Raw genomic sequence first — 7,302 nt, forward strand, 5'->3', positions numbered from 1 at the left:
TTGATTTGCATTCTTGATAGCTTAAAGATGTTTAGCTCTGTGTGTGTGTGTGTGTGTGTGTGTGTGTGTGTGTGTGTGTGTGTGTGTGTGTGTGTGTGTGTGTGTGTGTGTGTGTGTGTGTGTGTGTGTGTGTGTATGTGTGTGTGTGTGTGTGTGTGTGTGTGTTTTGTCAGTTGTGGGGTTTGAATTTGGCCTGGGCGCTGTCCTTGAGCCTCTTTGTACTTAAGGCTAGCACTCTACCACTTGAGCCACAGAGCCAGGTCTGGTTTTTGAGTGGTTAATTGGAGATAAGAGTCTCAGGGGGACCTTTCTGCCTGGGTGGGCCTTGAACCTAGATCCTCAGATCTCAGCCCCTTAAGTAGCTAGGATTCTAGGCATGAGTCACTGGCGTCTGGTTTGAGCAGCCATTTGTATTTGTTCTTTCTGAGAGCTGTTGGTTTGCCCATTAGTTGATTGGGTTATTCTTATACTGTTTATTTTTTTCAGTTCTTAGTATATTTTTAGCATTGGTCTTTTATGTGTTGTAATTTAATCTTTTTATTTTATATATTTTGGACATTAGTCCTTTGTGAACAGCTAACAAAGATTCTCTCATTCTATGGGTTGTCTCTTGATTCTGTTAATTGTTTCTTTTGCTGGGCAGAAACTCTTTAACCATGTCCCATTTGTCAATTCTTGGTCTTCTAGCTCAGCAGCTACCTGAGGAACAGTTGAGACCTTTGGACATTCTCCAGCAGGGACTGACTTCTAGAAACTTCAGCAGTTAAACTGGTGGTTGCACCTGGCTTGTAACTTGCCCTGGGTTTCATGACAATATGTTTAGATGACAGTGTGTCCTTTTGGACGATGGACCAGTGTGTCTGTCTATCAGTAGGAAAGAACATTACAAATGTGTGCCCTGAGTTCCATGTCAGCCTTTATTACAGCATTCCTTTAGCCATTCCGAGAAGTATTTTCAAACTAACACTTGAATGTCCTGACTATAAATTTGCAAGGGACCCCTGAGGGGAAGATGAGCAACCTGTTGTTTCTTAATTCCTTTTCCCACATTCTGGCCCTGGAAGTAGGGACAACTGCCAGCTGTTAAAGCTGCTGAGACACTGGGCAGTTTGAGGACCTACAATCACACCCACTCAATCCTAGCACCTTCCCTGTGAGCCAAATTAGTCACGAGGTATAGGAATGGGGTGAGCAAATAGGTCCTCTGATGCCACCTGGTGGCATTTGAGGAGAGCACCACAGTGACAATGGATACATAAGCCTCGTCTGAATTCATGGCTGGTTTTGTAAAAGGGCCAAATTACCGGAGCTGTCAGCTCTCCGTTGGATGAGAAAGGTAAGAACAGAGGTGGGTTGAAACATGAAAATGTTTTGGTTCTTTTTGAACCAGAGGAACAGAATCCTGAAACTTCCCCATACTTTAAGTTTGAATTGTTGACCTACTCCCTTTGCTTCCAGTGCTTGATCTAGAGAATGCACACACTCAACACTGACAAGAAAGACAATACTTGCAGGGGAACGCAGGTTTCAATGCTCCTGAGAGCATCATGGGAAGATCCTGTTGTGCTGAGTTAAGCAGAGCTCACTTAACAACATAGCCTTACTTAACCTCCAGGCTCAGTGTGCACACTTGCCTGAAATGCAGGACTCCCATCCTGCTCTGAGCTCTCTTGCAAATGTTATGTGAGAGAAATAGTATTCTAAGTCATTTGACTTTCAGAGAACCATGTGCTGCTAAAAGAACATAGATTCTGCCAGGCACTGGTGGCTCATGCCTGTAATCCTAGCTACTCAGGAGGCTTGGGTCTGAGGATTTCGGTTCTAAGCCAGCCCAGGCAAGAAAGTCCATGAGACTCTCAGGGGCAGCACCTAGGCCCTGAGTTCAAGCCCCACAACTGGGGGAAAAAAGATTCTTTTTTTTTCTTGTTGGTCGTGGGGCTTGAACTCTGGGCTTGGGTGCTGTCCCTGTGCTCTTCAGTTCAAGGCGAGTACTCTACCACTTGAGCCACAGCACCACTTCCAGTTTTCTAGAGGTTTATTGGAGATAAGAGTCGCACGAACTTTCCTGCCCGGGCTGGCTTTGAACCGATCCTCAGATCTCAGCCTCCTGAGTAGCTAGGATTACAGGTTTGAGCCACCGGTGTCTGGCTAAAAAAAGATTCTTTCACATTGGTAGCTGTGCTTGTCTCTTGCCCTGCTAATAGCAGGTGTTTTTTTTTGTTTTGTTTTGTTTTGGTCGGTTGTGGGGCTTGAGTTCAGGGCCTGGGCACTGTTCCTGAGCCTCTTTGCTCAATGCTAGTGCTCTACTACATGAGCCACAGCACCATTTGCATTAATAACTATTTTTTGTTTTTTGTTTTATTTATTAGTTTCTTATTTTTGCCAGTCCTGGGACTTGAACTTAGGGCCTGGGCACTGTCCCTGAACTTCTTTTGTTCAAGGCTAGCACTCTACCACTTGAGCCACAGTGTCACTTCTGAGTTTTTCTGTTTATGTGGTACTGAGTAATCAAATCCAGGGCTTCATGCATGCGAGGCAAACATTCTACCACTAAGCCACATTCTCAGTCCCATTTATAACTTTTTTTTGGGGGGGGGCCTGGGTGCTGTCCCTCAGCTCTTCAGCTCAAGGCTAGCTCTCTACCATTTGAGCCACAGCGCCACTTCTGGCTTTTTTCTTTTTTCTTATGTGTTGCTGAGGAGTCGAACCCAGGGCCTCATGCACTGAGCCACCTTCCCAGCCCCGCCATTCATACCTTTTTAATAGGCAGCTGTATTCTTGAAAATGAAGATAACAAGTAATCTACAGAGTTTGAGAGTTCTTGTCCCATTCAGTTTATACTAGCTAGGAGTAATAGTGTATGCATTCGTGGCCCTTGGGAGACTGAGGCAGGAAGACCTATCACAAGTTCAAAACTAACCTGGGTTACATATTGAAACCTTATGTAGAAACAATACCTACCTATCTGGGTAGCTGAGGGCGCAACTCAGTGGTGGAGCACTTGCTTAGCATATGCGAGGTCCTTGGCTTATTCCCTAGTCCTGCAAAACCAACAGTCCGTGCTGTGTGTATGTGATCTGGAAATCATGGATGTGTTGTACAATTATAAAACAGTCCAACTTCAATCCAAATGAGAATTCAGCCCTTAAAAGCAAAGCAAACCAAAGGAAGCGAGTCCAGTTATATAACAAGTTGGTAGCTTTCACAGAGGACTTATTTTAAGTGGCTTTAACTAAATGACTATTTTAAGTGGCTTTTCACAGTTGTTGACAAAAAATAGTAGCTGAGTATACCTCTTTAGTGGGCTCAGTTCTAAAACTAAAGTGAATTGCAAAGAAGTCCTACAGTTTTTATAAATTATGTTAATAATAGCATTGGGATGGTTATTATGAAGATAAGTAGATATGTCTGCATATTCAAATGACTATGTTAATGTGAGGAGCCAAAAATTTCAGTATAAAAAGATGCAAAATTATGAATTCTATAATTCTATAAGTTCCAAATGCAAATAGTGGTATGAACACATGATACATTTTCTCTAAAAATGTCAGTTTCTCAGCTGAAATATAGACTAGAATAATGGACCCTCGACAACCAGGAACTCCCCACATGCCCACATCCTTGCTTCTCAAATCCGTTCTCCACTGAGAAGAGCGATTAAATGTCTGTTTCCAGTTCAAGGGTAGGGAATGCGGAAGATGACCTGGATATCCTGGAATACTAGAAAGCGAGGAAATGATCACCCCAGGAGGCTCTTGGGGTCCTAGCAGACTGACAGGCTGAATTGGAACCTGGTAACAAAAAATAAGCTCAAGAACAACAGCCAGTTTATTAGAATCAGGATCTAAAACATGGTCCACTCTTGCTTGTGTTACGCTTCCTAAAGGTTTTTAAATTGGTATGGGGGGGGGGGTGGGAGGGAAATATTCCATGGAGTATTCAATGGGGAAGTATTTGATGGGGAAAATATTTTGTGAAGTATTTGATAGGGGAATATTCAATAAGGGAGCATTTGATGGGGAAAGTATTTGATGGAGAGATATTTGAAGGGGGAACTGTTTGATGGGAAAGTTTGATGGAGTAACTATTTGATGAGGGAACTATTTTTTTTTTTTGGGTCCGATCATGGGGCCTGAACTCTGGGCCTGGGCGCTGTCCCTCAGCTCTTCAGCTCAAGGCTAGCGCTGTACCACTTGAGCCACAGCGCCACTTCCAGCTTTTTTCTTTTTGCTTATGTGGTGCTGAGGAATCGAACCCAGGGCCTCAAGCATGCAAGGCAAGCGCTCTACCACTGAGCCACCTTCCCAGCCCCAGCTATTTTTTTTATTGTGAAAATACTGTACAGAGGGGTTACAATTACATGGGCAAGATAAGAGTACATTTCTTTTTTTTTTTTTTGTCGGTCGTGGGGCTTGAACTCTGGGCCTGAGCGCTGTCCCTCAGCTCTTCAGCTCAAGGCGAGCGCTCTACCACTTGACCTACAGCGCCACTTCCGGTTTTCTGGTGGTTTATTGGAGATAGGAGTCTCACGGTCTCTCCTGCCCGGGCTGGCTTTGAACCGAGATCCTCAGATCTCAGCCTCCTGAGTAGCTAGGATTACAGGCCTGAGCCACCAGCGCCCGGCAAGAGTACATTTCTTATCAAGCATTGTAGCCTCCTTCTTTGTTTCCCCTTCCCATCCCCTTCCTACCCCCATGAGGGAACTATTTGATGGGGGAAATATTTAATGGGAAAAGTATTGGGAGTATTTGGTGGGAGTATTTGATGGGAGAGTATCTGTTGTGCAAGTATTTGGAGGGGAAGTATTTAATAGAGGAATATTTGATGGCAGCTGTATTTGGTGGGAGACATTTGATGGAGGAAGTATTTGATGAAGGAAGTATTTGATGAGGAAAATACTTGATGGGGAGTATTTGATAAAGGAAATATTTGATGGGAGAAATATTTGGTGGGGGAGTATTTGATGGGAGAAGTTTTAGGGGGAAATGTTTGATGGAGTATTTGGTGGGATTAGTATTTGACGGGGGAAGTGTTTGGTGCGGGAAGTGTTTGATGCAGGAAGTATTTGATGGGGAAATATTTGGTAAGAGAAGTATTTGTTGAAGTAACTATGATGTGGGAGTATTTGATGGGGGAAGTATTTGGTGGGGAAGTATTTGATGGAGGAAGTATTTAATGGTGGCATATTTGTTGGGGGGATATTAGTTGATGGGGGATATTTAGTAGGGGCATATTTGGTGAGGGAGAATTTGATGGGAGAAGTGTTTGATGGGACAAGTATTTCATGGGGGCAAAGTATTTAACAGGAGTATTTAGTGGGAGAGAATTTGCTGGGGGAAGTAGTTGATGGAGGAGGTACCAGAGCATTTTCCACATTCTGGATTTGGCTGACTGCATTTCATTGGTATTGTTGAACATACTTGCCCCATTTAGATCCTCTTTCCACCTTCTCGTGCTGGCCTTCGCCCTAAGAAGTTGACCTAAGTGGTCTGTATCAGAGGGACCTCTAGCCTTCATCTTCAATTGAGTTTGGACATTAGGGAGCCCTCACAGGATTGGGAGGGACAGAGAAGGGTCAGTGTTTATTCCCCTGGCTCCATCCCACATAGCTACTTCTGTTGGACATTCTCCTTGACCAAAGGTATCTGTTTCTGTCCACAGATCGTCTTTCCAGGCTTGGGAAACCTCTCCTGCCTGCTAGAGGCTTTGCTGTCTCCCAGGATTCTGCATCAATTGATTGATTAATTGATTGTGTGTGTGTGTATGTGTATGTATATGTGTATACCATCGTCCCTCACTATACTGTGATTTACTTATTGTGGCTTCACTGTATTCCTTTTTAAAAAATACACAAATAGTGATCCCTCATCTATGGCAGGTGTTATGTTCTGGAGACCCTCAAGATAGAAAAAATCCACAAAGTAGCAATAAGCAATCCATGATATAGCAAGGGATGACTAGTGCTGCTACTTTGCAGATTTCCACCTGTCATGGAGTCTCTGGAACCTAACTCCCACGACAGATGAGGGATCACTGTATCCTGAAGCTTAAACTCAGGGCCTGGACATTGTTCCTTAGACTTTTTGTTCAAGGATAGCATCCTGTCACCTGAGCCATGGCTCCGCGTCCAGCTTTTTGGTGGTTAGTTGGAGATAAAAGTCTCACAGACTTTGCTCTCTGGACTGGCTCTATACTGCATTCCTCAGCTCTTAGCCCCCTAAGTAGCTAAGATTATAGTTGTGAGCTACTCGTACCCAACCCATCTTGTTTTTAAGATAGAGTCTGCTAACTTTTGCCTCCTAGTTATACCTTTCTGGCAGCTGGATGTTATTTAATCAGCAAATTATCCAGATGGAATTCATCTTGGCATAGGTTTGTGATTGGACTTTAATTGACTTCTTTTCAGACAACTAGCCAGTCAAAAGAACAGTATTTATTGACTCATCCATCTTCTCCCTGCAGATTTAAATTCTACTTATATTATTTATTAAATGACCTTCTAATCTTTTGGTTTGCTTCCAGACTCTCTTGTCTGCTCCATTCATCTCTCTATTTCTGAATTCATCATGAACTGTTTATTATAGTCACTTTATAATATACTTAAGGTCTGGCAGATTTGTCTCCCGAGACTCCCTCCCTCGCTCAGATCTTTCTTGATTTTTTCTCCCTTCATGATCTTCAGAATCAATTTTTAAGTCCTCAAATAATTCTGTGGTTATACTTATTTGCATCCCATAAAATTAATAGATTAAGAGATAGGCAGAATCTTCCTGCCCCACCCCACCCCCCATCCCTGGCAAGGGACATGCCTCTTCCCTTTACTCTGACTTTGAAGGGATTGTTCATGTTGTTCCTGCACATGTCTTGAGAGGCAACTCATTCATTTTAACATTGGAATGGCATTTATTCTGTCTCATCCCATGGTTTGTTTCATTGTTCCGCCCTTGTCATTCCAATAAATGCTTCCAAATTTCTTTTACTATAAATAGGGCTGCAAAAATACCCCTGTATGCACATATATTTGGGAAATGATGTTGCTACCAACAAAATGTCTAGACCAAAAGCTTTAAAACAAAAAAGTGTGGGGGGGGGGGTAGGGGGAAGATGGGAAAAAAAGAAATGTACTCATTGCCTTACTCATGTAACTGTAGCCCCTCTGTACAGCATCTTTACAATAAAATAAAAAAATTTTAACAAGGGCTGGGAAGGTGGCTCAGTGGTAGAGCGCTTGCCTTGCATGCCTGAGGCCCTGGGTTCGATTCCTCAGCACCACATAAGAAAAAAGCCGGAAGTGGTACTGTG

Source organism: Dipodomys merriami, unplaced genomic scaffold (assembly GCF_024711535.1).
Source record: "Dipodomys merriami isolate MVZ:Mamm:240054 unplaced genomic scaffold, mDipMer1.0.p SCAF_354, whole genome shotgun sequence".
Classification (NCBI taxonomy): domain Eukaryota; kingdom Metazoa; phylum Chordata; class Mammalia; order Rodentia; family Heteromyidae; genus Dipodomys; species Dipodomys merriami.